Source organism: Pristiophorus japonicus, chromosome 10 (assembly GCF_044704955.1).
Source record: "Pristiophorus japonicus isolate sPriJap1 chromosome 10, sPriJap1.hap1, whole genome shotgun sequence".
NCBI classification, from domain to species: domain Eukaryota; kingdom Metazoa; phylum Chordata; class Chondrichthyes; family Pristiophoridae; genus Pristiophorus; species Pristiophorus japonicus.
In genome coordinates, this window is record NC_091986.1 from 192159818 (window position 1) to 192185925 (window position 26108).

Sequence of the window (26108 nt, forward strand, 5' to 3'; positions counted from 1 at the left end):
CTATTCATGCCGCTTCAAAGGGTATGTTTGCAAGAGCTGTGGAACAATGGGGCACCTCCAACAAGCTTGCAGACAAGCTGCAACCTGTGCAAAATCTGCTAACCATCACGTGGCAGAGGAAGATCGATCCATGGTGGATCAAAGCAATTTTGAACCTCAGATAGATGAGGCTGAAGTACATGGGGTGCACACATTTTCGACGAAATGTCCACCTATAATGCTAAATGTAAAATTGAATGGCTTACCCATAGCCATGGACCTGGACACTGGCACTAGCCAATCCATCATGAGTAAAAAGATGTTTGAGAGACTGTGGTGCAACAAGGCACTCAGACCAGTCCTGAGCCCCATCCACACGAAACTGAGAATGTACACCAAAGAGCTTATCACTATCCTGGGCAGCGCCATGGTCAAGGTCACCAACGAGGGCATGGTGCACGAACTGCCACATTGGATTGTCCCGGGCGATGGCCCCACATTGCTTGGAAGGAGCTGGCTGGGCAAAATCCGCTGGAACTGGGATGACATCAAAGCGCTATCACATGTCGATGAGGCCTCATGTTCCCAGGTTCTTAACAAATTTCCTTCCCTTTTTGAGACAGGCATTGGAAACTTTTCTGGGGCGAAGGTACGGATCCACTTGGTCCCAGAGGCACGACTCATTCACCACAAGGCGCGAGCGGTACCTCGCATGATGAGGGAGAGAGTGGAAATCGAGCTGGACAGGCTGCAACACAAGGGCATCATCTCCCCAGTGGAATTCAGCGAGTGGGCCAGCCCAATTGGTCCAGTACTCAAAAGTGATGGCACGGTCAGTATTTGCGGCAATTATAAAGTAACTATTAATCCTTTCTCGCTACAGGACCAATACCTGTTATCTAAGGCAGACAACCTATTTGCAATGCTGGCAGGAGGCAAGACATTCACCAAGCTCGACCTGACTTCGGCCTACATGACGCAGGAGCTGGAGGAGTCTTTGAAGGGCCTCACCTGCATCAACACGCACAAGGGACTGTTCATCTACAACAGATGCCCGTTTGGAATTCGGTCGGCTGCAGCGATCTTCTAGAGAAACATGGAAAGCCTACTCAAGTCGGTACCACGCACGGTGGTTTTTCAGGACGACATATGATTATGCGTCGGGACACTGTCGAGCACCTACTAAACCTGGAGGAGGTCTTCCAGCGACTGGATCGCGTAGGGCTGCAGCTGAAGAGGTCGAAATGCGTCTTCATAGCAACAGAAGTGGAATTTTTGGGGAGAAAGATCGCGGCGGACGGCATTCGGCCCACAGGCGCCTAAGACAGAGGCTATCAGGAACACGCCCAGGCCACAGAACGTCACGGAGCTGCGGTCGTTCCTGGGACTCCTCAACTATTTTGGTAACATCCTACCGGGGTTAAGCACCCTCTTAGAGCCCCAAAACCAAGTAATTGCTTTTGAGAAAGTCAAAAACATTTTATGCTCCAACAAGCTGCTTGTATTGTATAACCCGTGTAAAAGACTTGTGCTAGCATGTGATGTGTCGTCGTACGGAGTCGGGTGTGTAGTACAACAAGCTAACATTGCGGGGAAGTTGCAACCTGTTGCCTATGCCTCTAGGAGCTTGTCTAAGGCCGAGAGGGCCTACAGCATGATTGAGAAAGAGGCATTAGCGTGTGTGATCGGGGTAAAGAAAATGCATCAGGACCTGTTTGTCCTCAAATTTGAGCTGGAAACCGATCACAAGACCCTCATATCCCTGTTCGCTGAAAACAAGGGGATAAATACGAATGCCTCAGCCCGCATACAATGGTGGGCACTTGCGCTATCAGCGTCTAGTTATACCATCCGCCACAGGCCAGGCACCGAGAACTGTATGGATCTCTCAGTTGGCTACCATTGCCCACCACGGGGATGGAAATGGCGCAGCCTGCAAACTTGTTGATGGTGGCGCAGCCTGCAGACTTGTTGATGGTCATGGAAGCGTTTGAAAATGATAAATCACCTGTCACGGCCCGCCAGATTAGGACTTGGACCAGCCAAGATCCTCTGCTGTCCCAAGTAAAAAACTGTGCACTGCATGAGAGCTGGGCCAGCATCCCCGTTGAAATGCAAGAGCTAATCAAGCTGTTCCAGCGGCGAAAGGATGAGCTGTCCATTCAGGCAGACTGCCTGTTGTGGGGTAACCGCGTAGTGCTAGCCAAAAATGGCAGGGAGACGTTCATCTCAGATCTCCACAGCACACACCTGGGTATAGTAATGATGAAAGCGATAGCCAGATCCCACGTGTGGTGGCCCAGTATTGACTTTGACTTCGAGTCCTGTGTACGGCAAAGCAGCATGTGTGCTCATTGAGCAACGCGCCCAGAGAGACACCACTAAGTTTGTAGTCCTGGCCCTCCAGGCCATGGTCGATGATCCATGTCGACTGTGTGGGCCCGTTTCTCGGTAAAATGTTCCTGGTGGTGGTGGATGCTTTTTCAAAATGGATTGAATGTGAAATAATGTCGGGAAGCACCGCCACCACCACCATTGAAAGCCTGAGGGCCATGTTTGCCACCCATGGCCTGCCTGACATACTGGTCAGTGACAACGGGCCATGTTTCACCGGTGCCAAATTTAAAGAATTCATGACCCGCGATGGGATCAAACATGTCACCTCGGCCTCGTTTAAACCAGCCTCCAATGGGCAGGCAGACGGGGCAGTACAAACAATCAAACAGAGCCTTAAACGAGTTACAAACCCGCCTGCCCAGAGTACTGCTCAGCTACCGCACGAGACCCCACTCGCTCACAGGGGTGCCCCCGGCTGAGCTACTCATGAAAAGGACACTTAAAACCAGACTCTCGCTGGTTCATCCCAACCTGCACCTGCATGATCAGGTAGAGAGCAGGCGGCAACAACAAAATGTTCCTGGTGGCGGTGGATGCTTTTTCAAAATGGATTGAATGTGAAATAATGTCGGGAAGCACCGCCACCACCAGAGTCGGCGGCAGTCGGGAGCAGCGTCGAGGAGGTGCGTGGAGAGGCCTATAAAAGGCACAGCAGGGAGTCCGGGGCCCAGCGTCGGCGGCAGTCGGGAGCAGCGTCGAGGAGGTGCGTGGAGAGGCCTATAAAAGGCACAGCAGGGAGTCCGGGGCCCAGCGTCGGCGGCAGTCGGGAGCAGCGTCGAGGAGGTGCGTGGAGAGGCCTATAAAAGGCGGGACTTGTGCAGCTACAGGGAGAAGGCAAAAAAGAAGTAGAAAGAAATCAAAAGGTGACGTCACAGCCAAGAGGGTAAGTGATTGGCTGGTGATTGGTGAGTAGTTTTTCTTTTTTCTCTTCTATATCAGTGAGTAACTTTTAATATTGTTGTTGCCAATTTAAGTGTATATAAGGGTTAAGTCATGGCAGGAGAGCTCGGTCGGGTGTTATGCTCCTCCTGTACCATGTGGGAACTCAGGGACACTTCCGGTGTCCCTGACGATTACGTGTGCGGGAAGTGTATCCGCCTCCAGCTCCTAACAGACCGCGTTGCGGAGTTGGAGCTGAGGGTGGATTCACTCTGGAGCATCCACGATGCTGAGAATGACGTGAGTATCACGTGTAGCGAGTTGGTCGTACCGCAGGGAAAGGGTCCACAGCCAGATAGGGAATGGAAGACCAACAGGAAGAGCAGTGCAAGGAAGGTACTGCAGGAGTCCCCTGTGGTCAACCCCCTGCAAAACAGATACACTGCTTTGGGTACTGTTGAGGGGGATGACTCATCAGGGGAGGGCAGCAGTAGCCAAGTTCATGGCACCGTGGCTGGCTCTGCTGCACAGGAGGGCAGGAAAAAGAGTGGGCGAGCAATAGTGATAGGGGATTCAATGGTGAGGGGAATAGATAGGCGTTTCTGCGGCCGCAACCGAGACTCCAGGATGGTATGTTGCCTCCCTGGTGCAAGGGTCAAGGATGTCTCGGAGCGGGTGCAGGACATTCTAAAAAGGGAGGGAGAACAGCCAGTTGTCGTGGTGCACATTGGTACCAACGACATAGGTAAAAAAAGGGATGAGGTCCTACGAAACGAATTTAAGGAGCTAGGAGCTAAATTAAAAAGTAGGACCTCAAAAGTAGTAATCTCGGGATTGCTACCAGTGCCACGTGATAGTCAGAGTAGGAATCGCAGGATAGTGCAGATGAATACGTGGCTTGAGCAGTGGTGCAACAGGGAGGGATTCAAATTCCTGGGGCATTGGAACCGGTTCTGGGGGAGGTGGGACCAGTACAAACCGGACGGTCTGCACCTGGGCAGGACTGGAACCAATGTCCTAGGGGGAGTGTTTGCTAGTGCTGTTGGGGAGGATTTAAACTGATATGGCAGGGGGATGGGAACCAATGCAGGGAGACAGAGGGAAACAAAAAGGAGGCAAAAGCAAAAGACAGAAAGGAGATGAGGAAAAGTGGAGGGCAGAGAAACCCAAGGCAAAGAACAAAAAGGCCACTGTACAGCAAAATTCTAAAAGGACAAAGGGTGTTAAAAGAACAAGCCTGAAGGCTTTGTGTCTTAATGCAAGGAGTATCCGCAATAAAGTGGATGAATTAACTGTGCAAATAGATGTTAACAAATATGATGTGATTGGGATTACGGAGACGTGGCTCCAGGATGATCAGGGCTGGGAACTCAACATCCAGGGGTATTCAACATTCAGGAAAGATAGAATAAAAGGAAAAGGAGGTGGGGTAGCATTGCTGGTTAAGGAGCAAATTAAGGCAATAGTTCGGAAGGACATTAGCTTGGATGATGTGGAATCTATATGGGTAGAGCTGCAGAATACCAAAGGACAAAAAACGTTAGTGGGAGTTGTGTACAGACCTCCAAACAGTAGTAGTGATGTTGGGGAGGGCATCAAACATGAAATTAGGGATGCGTGCAATAAAGGTGCAGCAGTTATAATGGGTGACTTTAATATGCACATAGATTGGGTTAACCAAACTGGAAGCAATACGGTGGAGGAGGATTTCCTGGAGTGCATAAGGGATGGTTTTTTAGACCAATATGTCGAGGAACCAACTAGGGGGGAGGCCATCTTAGACTGGGTGTTGTGTAATGAGAGAGGATTAATTAGCAATCTCGTTGTGCGAGGCACCTTGGGGAAGAGTGACCATAATATGGTGGAATTCTGCATTAGGATGGAGAATGAAACAGTTAATTCAGAGACCATGGTCCAGAACTTAAAGAAGGGTAACTTTGAAGGTATGAGGCGTGAATTGGCTAGGATAGATTGGCGAATGATACTGAAGGGGTTGACTGTGGATGGGCAATGGCAGACATTTAGAGACCGCATGGATGGACTACAACAATTGTACATTCCTGTCTGTCGTAAAAATAAAAAAGGGAAGGTGGCTCAACCGTGGCTATCAAGGGAAATCAGGGATAGCATTAAAGCCAAGGAAGTGGCATACAAATTGGCCAGAAATAGCAGAGAACCCGGGGACTGGGAGAAATTTAGAACTCAGCAGAGGAGGACAAAGGGTTTGATTAGGGCAGGGAAAATGGAGTACGAGAAGAAGCTTGCAGGGAACATTAAGACGGATTGCAAAAGTTTCTATAGATATGTAAAGAGAAAAAGGTTAGTAAAGACAAACGTAGGTCCCCTGCAGTCAGAATCAGGGGAAGTCATAACGGAGAACAAAGAAATGGCGGACCAATTGAACAAGTACTTTGGTTCGGTATTCACTGAGGAGGACACAAACAACCTTCCGGATATAAAAGGGGTCGGAGGGTCTAGTAAGGAGGAGGAACTGAGGGAAATCTTTATTAGTCGGGAAATTGTGTTGGGGAAATTGATGGGATTGAAGGCCGATAAATCCCCAGGGCCTGATGGACTGCATCCCAGAGTACTTAAGGAGGTGGCCTTGGAAATAGTGGATGCATTGACAGTCATTTTCCAACATTCCATTGACTCTGGATCAGTTCCTATGGAGTGGAGGGTAGCCAATGTAACCCCACTTTTTAAAAAAGGAGGGAGAGAGAAAACAGGGAATTACAGACCGGTCAGCCTGACATCGGTAGTGGGTAAAATGATGGAATCAATTATTAAGGATGTCATAGCAGTGCATTTGGAAAGAGGTAATATGATAGGTCCAAGTCAGCATGGATTTGTGAAAGGGAAATCATGCTTGACAAATCTTCTGGAATTTTTTGAGGATGTTTCCAGTAGAGTGGACAAGGGAGAACCAGTTGATGTGATATATTTGGACTTTCAGAAGGCTTTCGACAAGGTCCCACACAAGAGATTAATGTGCAAAGTTAGAGCACATGGGATTGGGGGTAGTGTACTGACATGGATTGAGAACTGGTTGTCAGACAGGAAGCAAAGAGTAGGAGTAAATGGGTACTTTTCAGAATGGCAGGCAGTGACTAGTGGGGTATCGCAAGGTTCTGTGCTGGGGCCCCAGCTGTTTACACTGTACATTAATGATTTAAACGAGGGGATTAAATGTAGTATCTCCAAATTTGCGGATGACACTAAGTTGGGTGGCAGTGTGAGCTGCAAGGAGGATTCTATGAGGCTGCAGAGTGACTTGGATAGGTTAGGTGAGTGGGCAAATGCATGGCAGATGAAGTATAATGTGGATAAATGTGAGGTTATCCACTTTGGTGGTAAAAACAGAGAGACAGACTATTATCTGAATGGTGACAGATTAGGAAAAGGGCAGGTGCAAAGAGACCTGGGTGTCATGGTACATCAGTCATTGAAGGTTGGCATGCAGGTACAGCAGGCAGTTAAGAAAGCAAATGGCATGTTGGCCTTCATAGCGAGGGGATTTGAGTACAAGGGCAGGGAGGTGTTGCTACAATTGTACAGGGCCTTGGTGAGGCCACACCTGGAGTATTGTGTACAGTTTTGGTCTCCTAACCTGAGGAAGGACATTCTTGCTATTGAGGGAGTGCAGCGAAGGTTCACCAGACTGATTCCCGGGATGGCGGGACTGACCTATCAAGAAAGACTGGATCAACTGGGCTTGTATTCACTGCAGTTCAGAAGAATGAGAGGGGACCTCATAGAAACGTTTAAAATTCTGACGGGGTTAGACAGGTTAGATGCAGGAAGAATGTTCCCAATGTTGGGGAAGTCCAGAACCAGGGGACACAGTCTAAGGATAAGGGGGAAGCCATTTAGGACCGAGATGAGGAGGAATTTCTTCACCCAGAGAGTGGTGAACCTGTGGAATTCTCTACCACAGAATGTTGTTGAGGCCAATTCACTAAATATATTCAAAAAGGAGTTAGATGAGGTCCTTACTACTCGGGGAATCAAGGGGTATGGTGAGAAAGCAGGAATGGGGTACTGAAGTTGCGTGTTCAGCCATGAACTCATTGAATGGCGGTGCAGGCTAGAAGGGCCGAATGGCCTACCCCTGCACCTATTTTCTATGTTTCTATGTTTCTAAATGTAAACGATGGTCGCGCCACTGTGTCACGGGAAATTGATCTGAATTACCCTGTGTATGTGCTAAACTACGGACATGGTCCCAAGTGGATCGCGGGCATGATGATAGCTGAAGAAGGGAGTAGGGTGTTTGTAGTCAAACTAGATAATGGACAAATTTGCAGAAAGCACCTGGACCAAACGAGGCTGCGGTTCACAGACTTCCCTGAACAACCCACAGCAGACACCACCTTTTTGAGCCCACAACACACACCCAAAGGATCAATGACACCACCCTGGACCAGGAAATCGAACCCATCACGCCCAACAGCGCAGCAAGGCCAGGCTCACCTAGCAGCCCTGCAGGGCCAACAACACCAGCCCAGCAAGGGCACAGCCAACACACCAGAACAGACATTTGTACCGAGGCTGTCCACCAGAGAAAGAAAGGCTCCCAACCGCCTCATCTTGTAAATAGTTTTCACGTTGACTTTAGAGGGGGAGTGATGTTGTGTATCTGTAAAGCATGCACTCCCTTGTTCCGCCACCAGGGAGTGCATCCCCTGAAGTCCCAAGGGATCCCAGCATCCCTTGGGAGCACTTTATATAAGCTGGCCCCTGAGGCCTGTTCCTCACTCTGGAGTGTCTTAATAAAGACTGAGGTCACTGTTACTTTAATCTCCCTTTGTGTGCAGTCTCATCTGTGTTAGGAACACAATACAAAGGTCCTCCACCAACCTGACCCCACCACACGGCACTGCCTCCCAGTCATCAAGATCCACGGCGCTGCCTTGGACAACGTGGACCATTTTCCATACATAAAAACATAGAAATATGGAAAATAGGTGCAGGAGTAGGCCATTCGGCCCTTCGAGCCTGCACCACCATTCAACAAGATCATGGCTGATCATTCCCTCAGTACCCCTTTCCTGCTTTCTCTCCATACCCCTTGATCCCCTTACCTCTGCAGCCTATTATCAGCAAGGGCAGACATCGACGATGAGGTTCAACACCGCCTCCAGTGCGCCAGCGCAACCTTCGCCTGAGGAAGAGAGTGTTCGAAGATCAGGCCCTCAAATCTGGCACCAAGCTTATGGTCTACAGGGCTGTAGTGATACCCGTCCTCCTTATATGGCTCAGAGACGTGGACCATGTATAGTAGACACCTCAAATCGCTGGAGAAATACCACCAACGACGTCTCTGCAAGATCCTGCAGATCCCCTGGGAGAATAGACGCACCAACGTCAGTGTTCTCGATCAGGCCAACATCTCCAGCGTCGAAGCACTGACCGCACTCGACCAGCTCTGTTGGGTGGGCCACATTGTTCGCATGCCCAACACAAGACTCCCAAAGCAAAGAATTCCTACACGGCAAGCGAGCCCCAGGTGGGCAGAGGAAACGTTTCAAGGACACCCTCAAAGCCTCCTTGATAAAGTGCAACATCCCCACCGACACCTGGGAGTCTCTGGCCAAAGACTGCCCTGAACACCTCGAGTCTCATCGCCAAGCGCATGCAGAAAACAGCGCAGGCAGCAGAAGGAGCATGCGGCAAACCAGACTCCCCACTCGCCCTTTCCTTCAACCACTGTCTGTTCCACCTGTGAAAGAGACTGTAATTCCCGTATTGGAATGTACAGTCACCTGAGAATTCACTTTTCGAGTGGAAGTCAGTCTTCCTCAATTTCAAAAGAAACTGCCTATGATAATAATGGCTTGATACGGAGCTATGATGACCAAGATGAAATGCGTTCCATTGTTCAGCATTAACAGTCCTGCACCTTGAGCTAGGAAAAAGAAAAACGCCTAATGAATGCACTTTCATTTGTGCTGCTTCCTACTTCTGTAATGCTGTTGTTTTTATAATCCCTTTCTCAGGCTGAGAGTAAAATTTCCTAAAATCTTATTTTTTTAAAATCTCGTAATACTCCCGTGAAGCACTTTGGGACGTTTCACTACGTTAAAGGCGCTATATAAATAAACGTTGTTGCCTCCAATAATAACAAACTTTTTGTCTGGTAATGCCCTGATAGAAACTAGTTGTGTATGGGATCTGTGTGTTTACCCGTATGAGTGATTATTCTAGTTGGGTAATTAAGAGAGACTTACCATAGACTTTGGCCCTGTCGAAGACGAGAAGGGAATCTAAATATTGCACAACATTCATAACCAATTTTAAGATAATGCTATCTTCCAAGCAGTAAGTTCTATTGTGTTGAAGCTGGAAACGGTGACTTGGAACGGAATTATAGGGTGGGTAACTACTTACATTTGTTCATTGATTCACAGATCAGTCATGATCTTATTGAATGGCGGAGCAGGTTCGAGGGGCCAAATGGCCTACTCCTGTTCCTATTATGTTTTTACTTCGAATTAAATATATCATTCAATGGTAATTGATAGCAAGCACAAGTGAAGAACATCAGGAGCCTTAAAATACTGCAGGCAGATTCCTGTTTTCGAGCCCCAGGTGGGCAGAGGAAACGTTTCAAGGACACCCTCAAAGCCTCCTTGATAAAGTGCGACATCCCCATCGACTCCTGGGAATCCCTGGCCAAAGACCGCCCCCTAAGTGGGGGAAGAGCATCCGGGAGGGCGCTGAGCACCTCGAGTCTCGTTGTCGAGCGCATGCAGAAAACAAACGCAGGCAGCGGAAGGAGCGTGCGGCAAACCAGACTCCCCACCCACCCTTTCCTTCAACCACTGTCTGTCCCACCTGTGACAGAGACTGCAATTCCCGTATTGGACTGTACAGTCACCTGAGAACTCACTTTTAGAGTGGAAGCAAGTCTTCCTCGATTTTGAGCGACTGCCTATGATGATGATGATGATGATGATGATGAATACTGATACGAAAAACAAATTCAATAAAAGCTGGATAAGCAGACTTCTGAATCCATCTTAAAGCGTTGGTATAATAACAGCAAATGCTGGAAATCTCAGTGGGTCAGACAGCATCTGTGGAGAGAGAAACAGTTAACGTTTCAAGTCGATGACCCTTTGTCAGAACTGGCAATTGTTCAAAATGTAACAGATTCTTAAGGAAGTGCAGGGGCCCTGAAAGGGAGCCGGGGGTGGTGGGGTGGGGTGGGGTGGTGGAAAGAACAAAAGGGAAGGTCTGTGATAGGGTGGAAGGCTTGGGCTGACAAGTGGCAAGTGACATTCGCGCTACACAAGTGCCAGGCAATAACCATCTCATCATCACCATAGGCAGTTCCTCGTGTCAAGGATGACTTGCTTCCACGCTAAAAAAGGATGAGCTCACAGGTGTTTCAATGAAGGACCTAATATTCCAGATCCCGAACTAAATCTTGAAGGATGGAAGATGCCTATGCATGGTGTCATGTATCTTACATTATTATATATAACTGTATCCTAACATGCTATACATGACTGTAATAAGATATGACCTGTAACCACCAGCATACCTTACCATCAGGGGTGCACCTGCAAGAGATAGGTTAATAAGGGCAGGTCTCAGGCAAGTGCAGCATTCCAGAGCTGTGAAATAAAGGTGCAGGTCCAGAGTGACCTTGACTTCACTACATGCCTCGTGTGAATCTGTACTGAGGGGACAGGTCTTTACAGTGGCGACGGGTTACGGGATTACAGAATCCACACAATGGCGAACAACGGATCAGATGAAAAGTACAATGCGGGAAACAATTGGGAGGACTTTATAGAAAGGCTCCAGCAAAGCTTTGTAATCAAAGACTGGTTAGGCGACGATAAGGCAGACAAGAGAAGAGCCCATCTCTTGACCAGCTGTGGCTCGAAAACATACGCTTTAATGAAGGATCTGTTGGCACCCGAGAAACCAGCAAGCAAGTCGTTTGAAGAATTGAGCACACTGGTAAGAGACCACCTGAAGCCAGCGAGCAGCCTACACATGGCCAGACACAGGTTCTACAACTACAGACGCTGTGTGGGCCAGAGCATACCCGACTTCGTGGCGGAACTTCGGAGGTTGGCTAGTTTATGTGAGTTCTCTGATGAACTGAGGAGAGAACTGCTGAGAGACTTTTTCATTGAAGGAATAGGCCACACAGGCATATTTCGAAAGCTCATAGAGACCAAGAACCTGACCTTAGAGGCAGCAGCACTGGTTGCACAGACATTCTTGGTAGGGGAAGAAGAAATGAGGTTGATTTACAATGCAGGTACGACAACTAACGAAATATTGGAACAAGAAGTTCACAGCAATAAATAAGCTGCTACCCCCACACACAGACAAAACCGGGAGAACAGGTTCTCGACAACAGGCAGAAGCCATCAAGGGCCACAGGAACGGCCGTTCACACCTCATCAACCCACAATGCGAGCAATCAACTACAAACTGAGAGAAGCTCAAGAGAGATCAGCCAGACGCAGCTCATTCTTTGGAAACTCTTTGAACAATGGAAGCAGTCTGTGCTGGAGGTGTGGGGGTGGGCACTCGTCAAGGGGATGTCGATTTCAGCAGGCTGTTTGCAGAAATTGTGAATATACAGGGCATTTGGCCCGCATGTGCAAAAAAACGGCAGCTCGGCTGGTATATGAATCGGATGGGTCGGAAAGCGGACCAGAAGATGGTGGGGACAGTACCCGGGACACCGATGTACAGCGGGTCTACACGATCAATGGCCGCTGCTCCTACAACAGGACGCCTCCTATAATGATGAGGGTCCTACTCAACGGGATACCTGTCAACATGGAGCTGGATACGGGAGCAAGTCAATCTCTCATGGGCGCTCAACAATTTGAACAACTGTGGGCGCATAAAAGAGACAGACCAAAACTCACAAGGGTCGACACCACACTAAGGACCTATACCAAAGAAATTGTACCAGTCCTCGGCAGTGCCATGCTCTCTGTCACACACAAAGGGACAATGAACCGACTTCCCCTGTGGATTGTCCCCGGAGACCCCCTAGCACTGCTGGGGAGAAGCTGGCTGGCAAAACTAAACTGGAAATGGGATGATGTCCATGCCATGTCATTAAAGGAACAGACCTCCTGCTCAACAGTTATAAAGTGATTTGATCATCTCTTTCAGCCAAGTGTGGGCACATTCAAAGGGGCCAAAGTCAAAATCTACATCAAACAGGATGCTAGACCGGTCCATCACAAGGCCAGAGCTGTACCCTATGTAATGAGGGAAAAGATTGAACACGAACTAGACAGGCTTCTGCGGGAAGGCATTATATCACCTGTGGAATTTAGCGACTGGGCAAGTCCCATCGTCCCAGTCATGAAGCCTGATGGATCCGTACGAATCTGTGGGGACTACAAATCTACCATAAACAGAGTCTCCCTACAGGACCAGTACCTGCTGCCCAGAGCAGAGGACTTATTTGCCACATTGGCTGGAGGTAAACTTTTCTTAAAATTAGACCTCACATCTGCGTATATGACGCAAGAATTGACCGAGGAATCCAAGCTTCTCATCACCATCAACACACATCGAGGCCTTTTCATGTACAATCAATGCCCATTCGGCATCAGGTCGGCAGCTGCCATATTCCAGCACAACATGGAGAGTCTGCTCAAGTCCATCCCGGGGACGGTTGTATTTTAAGACGACATACTTATCACGGGCAGGGACACCGACTCCCATCTCCGTAATTTGGAGGAAGTACTAAAGCGGTTGGATTCTGTAGGCCTACGAGTCAAGAAATCCAAGTGCCTGTTTCTCGCACCCGAGGTTGAATTTTTGGGCAGAAGGATTGCCGCTGATGGAATCCGCCTAACAGAGTCCAAAACAGAAGCAATTCGCCTGGCACCCAGGCCCCGGAATGTCTCAGAACTGCGCGCCTTTCTCGGGCTACTCAATTACTTTGGGAACTTTATGCAGAACTTAAGCACACTGCTGGAGCCTCTCCACGTGCTACTCAGGAAGGGGTGCGATTGGTTTTGGGGGGACGCCCAGGAACGCGCCTTCAATAAGGCCCGCAACCTTCTGTGTTCCAACAGTGTTTTGACTTTCTTTGACCCAGGTAAAAAGCTAGTTCTCACATGCGATGCGTCAGCGTATGGGGTCGGGTGCGTTTTGCAACATGTCAATAGTGCGGGCAAATTACAGCCCATAGCTTCTGCCTCCAGGTCACTTTCGCTGCCGGAGCGCGGGTACGGAATGGTAGAGAAGGAGCCGCTCGCGTGCGTGTACGGTGTCAAAAAGATGCGCCAATACCTTTTCGGGGCCAAGTTCGCGTTAGAAACCGACCATAAGCCCCTCACATCCCTCCTATCCGAGAGCAAGGCAATAAACGCCAACGCCTCGGTGCGAATTCAACGGTGGGCACTCATGCTGGCGTCCTACGACTATACCATAAGGCACAGACCAGGCACAGACAACTGTGCCGACCATGGAAGGGTCTGACGAACAGAACTGTGAGATAGTCATGGCAATCAATGCCTTTGAGTCCACAGGTTCACCCATGATGGCTCGCCAAATCAGAGCCTGGACAGCCAGCGACCCCACGTTATCCTTAGTAAAAAGATGTGTCCTAACCGGTGACTGGGCAGAGGCTCGCGATGCCTGCCCCGAGGAATTAAAACCCTTTCACAGGCGCATGCATGAGCTATCACTACAAGCAGACTGCCTGATGTGTGGCAGCCGAGTAGTCATGCCTCTGCTAGGCAGAGAGGCATTTGTCCGAGAGCTCCACCGCGAGCACCCGGTGATCGTTCTCATGAAGGCCATAGCCAGATCCTACGTCTGGTGGCCTGGTATTGACGCGGACTTGGAGCTCTGCGTCTGAAGCTGCACCATTTGTGCCCAACTCAGCAATGCTGCCAGGGAGGCTCCACTGAGCCCCTGGCCCTGGCCTACCAAACCGTGGTCGCGGGTGCACGTAGACAATGCGGGCCCATTCATGGGCAAAATGTTCCTCGTAGTTGTAGATGCATTTTCAAAGTGGATCGAATGCACCATTTTAAACTCGAGCACAACCTCCACCACTGTGGAGAGCCTCGCAACCATGTTTGCAACGCACGGAATCCCTGACATAGTGACAATGGTCCGTGCTTCACCAGCGCAGAATTCCAAGACTTTATAATTGACCACGGCACAAATCACGTCAAGACGGCACCGTTCAAGCCGGCCTCCAACGGCCAGGCGGAGAGAGCAGTGCAAATCATTAAACAAGGGATGCTTAAAATCCAAGGTCCCACGCTGCAGTGTCACCTGTCGCGACTGCTGCTGGCATACAGATCTCGTCCGCACTCATTGACTGGGATTCCCCCCGCGCAACTGTTGATGAAAAGGACTTTAAAAACAAGGCTCTCATTAATCCTCCCAGACATTGAGGCAAAGCGCCGTAAGCTGACTGAGTACCATGACAGAAATTCGAGGGGGAGATGGAATGAGATAGGGGACAAAATGTTTGTACTAAACTGTGGCAGGGGTCCCAAATGGCTTGCAGGGACAGTAACGGGCAAGAAAGGAAACAGGCTACTGGTAGTACAAATGGACAATGGCAAAACCTGCCAGAGGCATGTAGACTAAGTCAAAAGCAGATTTACCAACAACACTGCAGATACCAGCAACCACACCCAAAGAAAAACAGACACCAAGGCAAACAACTGAACCACAACTCAGACGCTCCACGCGAGAGCGTAGACCACCTGAGAGACTAAACCTATAGACAATAAGACCTTGGGGGAGGGTGATGTCATGTATCTTACATTATTATATATAACTGTATCCTAACATGCTATACATGACTGTAATAAGATATGACCTGTAACCACCAGCATACCTTACCACCAGGGTTGCACTTGCAAGAGACAGGTATATAAGGACAGGTCTCAGGCAAGTGCAGCATTCCAGAGCTGTGAAATAAAGGTGCAGGTCCAGAGTGACCTTGACTTCACTACATGCCTCATGTGAATCTGTACTGAGGGGACAGGACTTTACACATAGAAACATAGAAACATAGAAACATAGAAAAGAGGTGCAGGAGTAGGCCATTCGGCCCTTCTAGCCTGCACCGCCATTCAATGAGTTCATGGCTGAACATTCAACTTCAGTACCCCATTCCTGCTTTCTCGCCATACCCCTTGATCCCCCTAGTAGTAAGGACCTCATCTAACTCCTTTTTGAATATATTTAGTGAATTGGCCTCAACAACTTTCTGTGGTAGAGAATTCCACAGGTTCACCACTCTCTGGGTGAAGAAGTTCCTCCGCATCTCGGTCCTAAATGGCTTACCCCTTATCCTTAGACTGTGACCTCTGGTTCTGGACTTCCCCAACATTGGGAACATTCTTCCTGCATCTAACCTGTCTAACCCCGTCAGAATTTTAAATGTTTCTATGAGGTCCCCTCTCATTCTTCTGAACTCCAGTGAATACAAGCCCAGTTGATCCAGTCTTTCTTGATAGGTCAGTCCCGCCATCCCGGGAATCAGTCTGGTGAACCTTCGCTGCACTCCCTTAATAGCAAGAATGTCCTTCCTCAGGTTAGGAGACCAAAACTGTACACAATACTCCAGGTGTGGCCTCACCAATGCCTGTACAACTGTAGCAACACCTTCCTGCCCCTGTACTCAAATCCCCTTGCTATGAAGGCCAACATGCCATTTGCTTTCTTAACCGCCTGCTGCACCTGCATGCCAACCTTCAATGACTGATGTACCATGACACCCAGGTCTCTTTGCACCTCCCCTTTTCCTAATCTGTCACCATTCAGATAATAGTCTGTCTCTCTGTTTTTACCACCAAAGTGGATAACCTCACATTTATCCACATTATACTTCATCTGCCATGCATTTGCCCACTCACCTAACCTATCCAAGTCGCTCTTCAGCCTCACAGCATCCTCCTCGCAGCTCACACTGCCACCCAACTTAGTGTCATCCGCAAATTTGGAGATACTACATTTAATCCCCTCATCTAAATCATTAATGTACAGTGTAAACAGCTGGGGTCCCAGCACAGAACCTTGCGGTACCCCACTAGTCACTGCCTGCCATTCTGAAAAGTACCCATTTACTCCTACTCTTTGCTTCCTGTCTGACAACCAGTTCTCAATCCATGTCAGTACACTACCCCCAATCCCATGTGCTCTAACTTTGCACATCAATCTCTTGTGTGGGACCTTGTCGAACGCCTTCTGAAAGTCCAAATATACCACATCAACTGGTTCTCCCTTGTCCACTCTACTGGAAACATCCTCAAAAAATTGCAGAAGATTTGTCAAGCATGATTTCCCTTTCACAAATCCATGCTGACTTGGACCTATCATGTCACCTCTTTCCAAATGCATTGCTATGACATCCTTAATAATTGATTCCATCATTTTACCCACTACCGATGTCAGGCTGACCGGTCTATAATTCCCTGTTTTCTCTCTCCCTCCTTTTTTAAAAAGTGGGGTTACATTGGCTACCCTCCACTCTATAGGAACTGATCCAGAGTCAATGGAATGTTGGAAAATGACTGTCAATGCATCCACTATTTCCAAGGCCACCTCCTTAAGTACTCTGGGATGCAGTCCATCAGGCCCTGGGGATTTATCGGCCTTCAATCCCATCAATTTCCCCAACACAATTTCCCGGCTAATAAGGATTTCCCTCAGTTCCTCCTCCTTACTAGACCCCCCCGACCCCTTTTATAACCGGAAGGTTGTTCGTGTCCTCCTTCGTGAATACCGAACCAACATGGGTTTTATTTAACGTGTGGTGGCCATTGCACACCAACCACCACACGGGCTTGGCAGAGCTAGGTCTTGGTCCAGTATCAAGGATTAACCAAGACGACTGGAGACCTGCTCTGCTGCACGGACCTAGTGTGCACACATATCGCAATGTGGGCTGGCCCGTGCTGCCCCTGGGCCATCTCCTCACACTCTCTCATTCACACTCTCTCTCTCTCTCTCTCTCACACTCTCTTTGACACACTCTCTCTCTCACACACTCTCTCTCTCACACACTTTCTCACTCTCACACACTTTCTCACAGTCTCTGAGAGAGAGAGTGTTACCATCTCCAACAAGAGAGTGTCTAACGTCTCATCCAAAGGCATTGGACAGTGCAGCACTCCCTCAGCACTGCACTGGAGTGTCAGCCCAGTTTTAGCCCTTTTTTGATATTAAATGAAATATAACAACAACTTGCATTTATATAGCACCCTTTTTAATGTACACGTTGAACCTCCCTTATCCGGCACCCTCGGGACGAGGCCTGTGCCGAATAAGGGATTTGGTCGGATGAGGGGAGGTCAGCGGCCCGGTGTGGGGGGGGGGGGGGGGGGGGGAGAAGCGGCCCGAGGTCGGGGAGGGGAGGGGAGGGGAGTAGGTCAGCGCCCCGGGCAGGCCCGAAGTATCAGCGGGCCCTTGGCAGGTCGTGAAGGAAATGTGTTGGAGCGGCCCCAGTGTGTGTCGGTGCGGCCCCAGCGGGCCGGGTGTCGAAGCGGCCCCAAAGTCGGGGTGCGTTCTGCGCATGCGCCCCCGGCTGCCGAAATCATACCGGAGGAGGGAGTTCCAGATAAGGGAGGTTCAACCTGAAGTAAAGATGTCCCAAGGCACTACACAGGAAGCGTTGTATAGATCCCTGCTGCTGGCCCCTACAGCTGTGCTTCTCCAGTTTGGAGGACAGGTTGATTCAGGTAGTTGACCTCGGAACCAGTAATGTGATTCGCTGCCAACAGGTTTTATGTGGGTCATGGTTAGTACTACGTTCCATCTAACGGACATGGTTTTCTATGGACGGATGAACAAGATTGGTCAAATGCCCTCCCTTTTATCTGTTATCTTAGTGGTGAAGAACTGGTTTAGCTTCATCAATGAGAGCAAGCAAGTTCAAATTTCAGGACCAAAATTTAAGCTTATGGCAAAACAACTCTCAATACAAAATTGATCCTTCGTAAATTGAATGTGTGATATATAAACAGCAAAACTACGTTTAAATTTCACATTAATACTAGTCCACTGTAACTCTTTTAACACCTCATTGCTACTGTTGTGTATGTATAATATATGTATATACCCTGTACTCCCAACGTACAGTTACATAAGACCACTTAATGTATCTTCACACTGTATACACTAAGCCTGTAACACCAGAGGGTGCAACTGGTGGAGACCTAGGGGTCACCTGTACACGACAGGTAACCAGGTATAAAAGGGAGCTCACCTTACTGTACCCTTATTCAGGAGCTGCAATAAATGGACTAAGGTCACAACAGTTCAAGTACAATACCTTACCTCGTGGAATCATTACTCGAGTGCTTACAGACAGAATAACTGCCGATGAGATTCCAAATTTCCACGCGAAAAATGGCTAACCTTGGCAACTTTCAACAATTCGCCGATGTGGAAGATTGGGATGCCTTTGTGGAAAGGCTAGAACACTATTTCATCTCAAACGACCTGGCTGGAGACACACCGACCTCGCTGGCTGATAAGTGCAGAGTTATCCCGCTCAGCAGTTATGGGCCCATCTTTCATGGACTTGTCAGGGACTTGCTAGCCCCAGAGAAGACAACAACTAAAACGTATGCGGAGCTCATAACGATGATACAGGAACAGCTCAAGCCTAAAGAGAGCATCCTCACACCCAGATACCGGTTCTACACACACCGGAGGCCCGAAGGCCAAGAAATCGCAAAATATTCTGCAGACCTGAGACGATTGGTTGCACCGTGTGATTTTGGTGACCACCTCACCGAAGCACTGAGGGACATCTTCGTTATTGGAATCGACCATGATGGCCTCCTCCACAGGCTTCTCTCTGCGGACACCACGGTCACTCTGCAGAAGGCAATCAACGTCAGTTAGGCATTCATAGCCTCGGCCTGCGATTCCAAGAGGATGATGACTCACCCCCAGGACTCTAACCCGGCAAGTATCGTGAACTGACTGGCGCCTTTTAGAGGCAAGACTGCTACCCCGAGTCCTACAACTCTTGAGTCCACCACATGGGGCCAACCGGTCAGCCCCATGCTGGCGCTGTGGAGGAAATCACAGGGCTCACCAATGCTGCTACAAAGACTATACTTGCAAAGGCTGTAACACGAAAGGCCATCTCCAGCGAATGTGTAAAATAAATTTTACTCACCGAGTCGCTGAAGAGTTGGCCAGCGCTGATGAAGATGAAGAGAGAACGACCTAAAATGCTACCAATCCAGGTGAAGCTGCTCACCTACACAAACAACATCATCCCAGTCATTGGCAGCATGGATGTCCAGGTGTCCTACGGCGGCGCAATGCACACTATATTTGTGGATTGTTGCTGCTAGGGAGAAGATGAATGAAACAAATCCAAATCTGTTACATAGACATAGAACATAGAAACATAGAAAATAGGTGCAGGAGTAGGCCATTCGGCCCTTCTAGCCTGCACCGCCATTCAATGAGTTCATGGCTGAACATTCAACTTCAGTACCCCATTCCTGCTTTCTCGCCATACCCCTTGATCCCCCTAGCAGTAAGGACCTCATCTAACTCCTTTTTGAATATATTTAGTGAATTGGCCTCAACAACTTTCTGTGGTAGAGAATTCCACAGGTTCACCACTCTCTGGGTGAAGAAGTTCCTCCGCATCTCGGTCCTAAATGGCTTACCCCTTATCCTTAGACTGTGACCCCTGGTTCTGGACTTCCCCAACATTGGGAACATTCTTCCTGCATCTAACCTGTCTAACCCCGTCAGAATTTTATATGTTTCTATGAGGTCCCCTCTCATTCTTCTGAACTCCAGTGAATACAAGCCCAGTTGATCCAGTCTTTCTTGATAGGTCAGTCCCTCCATCCCGGGAATCAGTCTGGTGAACCTTCGCTGCACTCCCTCAATAGCAAGAATGTCCTTCCTCAGGTTAGGAGACCAAAACTGTACACAATACTCCAGGTGTGGCCTCACCAATGCCCTGTACAACTGTAGCAACACCTCCCTGCCCCTGTACTCAAATCCCCTTGCTATGAAGGCCAACATGCCATTTGCTTTCTTAACCGCCTGCTGCACCTGCATGCCAACCTTCAATGACTGATGTACCATGACACCCAGGTCTCTTTGCACCTCCCCTTTTCCTAATCTGTCACCATTCAGATAATAGTCTGTCTCTCTGTTTTTACCACCAAAGTGGATAACCTCACATTTATCCACATTATACTTCATCTGCCATGCATTTGCCCACTCACCTAACCTATCCAAGTCGCTCTGCAGCCTCACAGCATCCTCCTCGCAGCTCACACTGCCACCCAACTTAGTGTCATCCGCAAATTTGGAGATACTACATTTAATCCCCTCATCTAAATCATTAATGTACAGTGTAAACAGCTGGGGCCCCAGCACAGAACCTTGCGGTACCCCACTAGTCACTGCCTGCCATTCTGAAAAGTACCCATTTACTCCTACTCTTTGCTTCCTGTCTGACAACCAGTTCTCAATCCATGTCAGTACACTACCCCCAATCCCATGTGCTCTAACTTTGCACATCAATCTCTTGTGTGGGACCTTGTCGAACGCCTTCTGAAAGTCCAAATATACCACATCAACTGGTTCTCCCTTATCCACTCTACTGGAAACATCCTCAAAAAATTCCAGAAGATTTGTCAAGCATGATTTCCCTTTCACAAATCCATGCTGACTTGGACCTATCATGTCACCTCTTTCCAAATGCACTGCTATGACATCCTTAATAATTGATTCCATCATTTTACCCACTACCGATGTCAGGCTGACCGGTCTATAATTCCCTGTTTTCTCTCTCCCTCCTTTTTTAAAAAGTGGGGTTACATTGGCTACCCTCCACTCCATAGGAACTGATCCAGAGTCAATGGAATGTTGGAAAATGACTGTCAACGCATCCACTATTCCCAAGGCCACCTCCTTAAGTACTCTGGGATGCAGTCCATCAGGCCCTGGGGATTTATCGGCCTTCAATCCCATCAATTTCCCCAACACAATTTCCCGGCTAATAAGGATTTCCCTCAGTTCCTCCTCCTTACTAGACCCCCCGACCCCTTTTATAACCGGAAGGTTGTTCGTGTCCTCCTTCGTGAATACCGAACCAAAGTACTTGTTCAATTGGCCCGCCATTTCTTTGTTCCCCGTTATGACTTCCCCTGATTCTGACTGCAGGGGACCTACATTTGTCTTTACTAACCTTTTTCTCTTTACATATCTATAGAAACTTTTGCAATCCGTCTTAATGTTCCCTGCAAGCTTCTTCTCATACTCCATTTTCCCTGCCCTAATCAAACCCTTTGTCCTCCTCTGCTGAGTTCTAAATTTCTCCCAGTCCCCAGGTTCGCTGCTATTTCTGGCCAATTTGTATGCCACTTCCTTGGCTTTAATACTATCCCTGATTTCCCTTGATAGCCACGGTTGAGCCACCTTCCCTTTTTTATTTCTATGCCAGACAGGAATGTACAATTGTTGTAGTTCATCCATGCGGTCTCTAAATGTCTGCCATTGCCCATCCACAGTCAACCCCTTAAGTATCATTCGCCAATCCATCTCAGCCAATTCACGCCTCATACCTTCAAAGTTAGCCTTCTTTAAGTTCTGGACCATGGTCTCTGAATTAACTGTTTCATTCTCCATCCTAATGCAGAATTCCACCATATTATGGTCACTCTTCCCCAAGGGGCCTCGCACAACGAGATTGCTAATTAATCCTTTCTCATTACATAACACCCAGTCTAAGATGGCCTCCCCCCTAGTTGGTTCCTCGACATATTGGTCTAAAAAACCATCCCTTATGCACTCCAGAAAATCCTCCTCCACCGTATTGCTTCCAGTTTGGTTAGCCCAATCTATGTGCATATTAAAGTCACCCATTATAACTGCTGCACCTTTATTGCACGCACCCCTAATTTCCTGTTTGATGCCCTCCCCAACATCACTACTACTGTTTGGAGGTCTGTACACAACTCCCACTAACGTTTTTTGCCCTTTCGTGTTCTGCAGCTCTACCCATATAGATTCCACATCATCCAAGCTAATGTCCTTCCTAACTATTGCCTTAATCTCCTCCTTAACCAGCAATGCTACCCCACCTCCTTTTCCTTTTATTCTATCCTTCCTGAATGTTGAATACCCCTGGATGTTGAGTTCCCAGCCCTGCTCATCCTGGAGCCACGTCTCCGTAATCCCAATCACATCATATTTGTTAACATCTATTTGCACAGTTAATTCATCCACCTTATTGCGGATACTCCTTGCATTAAGACACAAAGCCTTTAGGCTTGTTTTTTTAACACCCTCTGTCCTTTTAGAATTTTGCTGTACAATGGCCCTTTTTGTTCTTTGCCTTGGGTTTCTCTGCCCTCCACTTTTCCTCATCTCCTTTCTGTCTTTTGTTTTTGCCTCCTTTTTGTTTCCCTCTATCTCCCTGCATTGGTTCCCATCCCCCTGCCATATTAGTTTAACTCCTCCCCAACAGCACTAGCAAACACTCCCCCGAGGACATTGGTTCCGATTCTGCCCAGGTGCAGACCGTCCGGATTGTACTGGTCCCACCTCCCCCAGAACCGGTTCCAATGCCCCAGGAATTTGAATCCCTCCCTGCTGCACCATTGCTCAAGCCACGTATTCATCTGAGCTATCCTGCGATTCCTACTCTGACTAGCACGTGGCACTGGTAGCAATCCCGAGATTACTACTTTTGAGGTCCTACTTTTTAATTTAGCTCCTAGCTCCTTAAATTCATTTCGTAGGAACTCATCCCTTTTTTTACCTATGTCATTGGTACCAACGTGCACCACGACAACTGGCTGTTCTCCCTCCCTTTTTAGAATGTCCTCCACCCGCTCCGAGACATCCTTGACCCTTGCACCAGGGAGGCAACATACCATCCTGGAGTCTCGGTTGCGGCCGCAGAAACGCCTATCTATTCCCCTTACAATTGAATCCCCTATCACTATCGCTCTTCCACTCTTTTTCCTGCCCTCCTGTGCAACAGAGCCAGCCACGGTGCCATGAACTTGGCTGCTGCTGCCCTCCCCTGATGAGTCATCCCCCTCAACAGTACTCAAAGCGGTGTATCTGTTTTGCAGGGGGATGACCACAGGGGACCCCTGCACTACCTTCCTTGCACTACTCTTCCTGCTGGTCTTCCATTCCCTCGCTGGCTGTGGACCCTTCTCCTGCAGTAAGACCAACTCGCTACACGTGATACTCACGTCATTCTCAGCATCGTGGATGCTCCAGAGTGAATCCACCTTCAGCTCCAACTCCGCAACGCGGACCGTCAGTAGCCGGAGGTGGACACACTTCCCGCACATGTAGTCGTCAGGGACACTGGTGTTGTCCCCATGTTCCCACATGGTACAGGAGGAGCATATCACGTGACCGAGCTGTCCTGCCATGACTTAACCCTTAGATACACTTAAATTGCCGACAACAATGTTAAAAGTTACTGACTAATAAAGAAAAAGAAAAACTACTCACCAATCAGCAGCCAATCACTTACCACGTTGGCTGTGACGTCACCTTTTGATTTCCTTCTACTTCTTTTTTGCCTTCTCTCCCAGCTGGAGCTGTTGGGGCTGGGAAAGCCTCCAGGCCCTGGCGATCGACGTCCTATGCGGCCCCAAATTTGGATCCATCACAGCACCTGAAGATCCTACCGTCCAACTTGACTGTGCGGCGATGACACAGACCACACAACTCAACGGCGAGATGATCCAACCCGAACGACCAGACTTCACCTTCCGGGCTCCAGTGGCAGGACTCCGAAGAAAATCGGCGCAGAAGGTAACTTCCTGGCTTCCGTGGCAGAACCTGCGGAGAAAAGGATCACCGCAGCCTACCGTGTGGAGAGTGAGAAGATGGCGCCCGCACCACGAGGTGAAGCACCTGAAATCAAGATGGCCACGACCAGATCACGAGGGGCAGCGTTGAGGGAGCAACACGCGATGTCAAGCAGCGAACCGGATTGGGGTAAAGATTGCAAGGCCCTCTTAAAGGAGACCGGCAACCCAGCACAATTAAAGGGACAGTACCACTCTTTGTACAGTGATGCCGGTGATACAAATGTAAAAGTTGTAATTGACAAATGCAAGTATCTAAATGTAACCTTGTACAGCGATGCCGGTAGTATATAGGGAAAAGATGTAATTGACAAATGCGAAGATGTAATTGACAAATGCAAATTTGTAAAAACAACTAAAAATGTCGAGTCGGGTGATTGCAGTTGGAGCCAATGTATCATGAATGTAAATAATGAAATGATGTGTGATACCGGGTTCTACATGTACGCCGAAAAAACCAAGGGCAACCCCCCGTGGGAAGCCCCCAGGTCCAGTGGGTTACCCGATCATGTAGCCTGTGCTTCTGGGACCGATGTGATGCCCCAGGGCATGTGGCCACACACAGAGGGAGCATACCCACTGCAGGGCTAGCGATCAGCGGATGGCACAGGCACCACCACTGGCACCCTGCCCCAAATTGGCCCTACCTCTCTCGCCACCAGGGCCAATACCAGGAGCAAGAGGTTAGCACCCTCCAGCCCTCCCGACGGGACCTGGAATGATGAGGCTCCCACTACCTGCAGCCCTCAAAGGAGGACAGGGAGGCCACACATTCCTGTGGCTCTGCCCACCATTAGGCAACAGCAAAGGCCCTGAGACTCAGCCAGGTGAGCGATCCGAGCCCACCCAGCCGGCAGGGGGCGCAGCGCCACCATCAGACAACCTGGACCCAGTCCGGTTACTCTGGAACTAGCGTCCTCACCCACCTGCACCTACACCCCAGGGGCAAGACTGTAATACCACGTATGTACCTCACCTGTAATATGTACTTGTTCCACTACTGCTATACCCAAACCGTGATGTAACTAATCCTATTTTTTATTCTCTGTACATGGATGCAAATACAGCTGTCGAGCCACACACATGGCCTATGTATGGGGGGGGAAATGGATGTATGTAGCCATGGACACACATGGATCACACCCAGAACCCAGTCAACCCCCACTGCAACCTCCAACCGTCCACTGCTGACCATTTCCCAATGTCGTGGCAATAAGGACTTGGGGGTCTACAGGGAGAGAGCCATTCCCAAGCACAGACAAGGTGCAAGGGCTTTGGGCACTCAAGTCGAGGGCCAGAGCACACAGTGCAAAGGCCAGTGGCACAAGACTTAGGGGGGAGTGATGTTATGTATGTATAACAAGTATATACCCTGTACACTCAATGTACAGTTACATAAGACCACTGAATGTAACCACCAGAGGGTGCAACTGGTGGAGACCTAGGGGTCACCTGCACACTGCAGGTAACCAAGTATAAAAGGGAGCTCACCTCACTGTACCCCCATTCAGGAGCTGCAATAAATGGACTAAAGTCACAACAGTTCAAGTACAATACCTTACCTCGTGGAGTCATTACTAGAGTGCTTACAGACACATTAGCTACTATGCAAAGTAACGTGTTAGGATCTTGCAGATCTCCCTTGTGGCTGTTGGTCCCCTGACCAATTTTAGGTCTGGCAATTAAAATGGACCCTGCATTCTCTACGAAGCTGAAACATTTGTACATCATCGGAGGAAACATGAAAGGTACATTAGATAGTCTGGTTCCTTACTGTAGCATTACTGTAATTCAACACTGAATATTGCAGATTATAATTAAACAGATCCACAGGCTTTTGAAAATATTGAATAAATCAATATCAATCTAAACATGTTTTTGTTGTTCAAAAATGCTAGGCAGGTTGTTTTTTATTAAATGTATTCTAACAAGATTTACTAAAAAACAAATATTTTAATTCTAATTATACTCTGTAAATATAGTCCATGAATAAATATT

The 26108-nt window shown here is 48.6% G+C and overlaps 1 pseudogene; it reads left to right on the forward strand.

Annotated features, from left to right (window-relative positions):
* Window positions 1-26108, forward strand: part of LOC139274887 (nucleoside hydrolase-like) — a 38130-nt pseudogene that overhangs the window by 5109 nt on the left and 6913 nt on the right.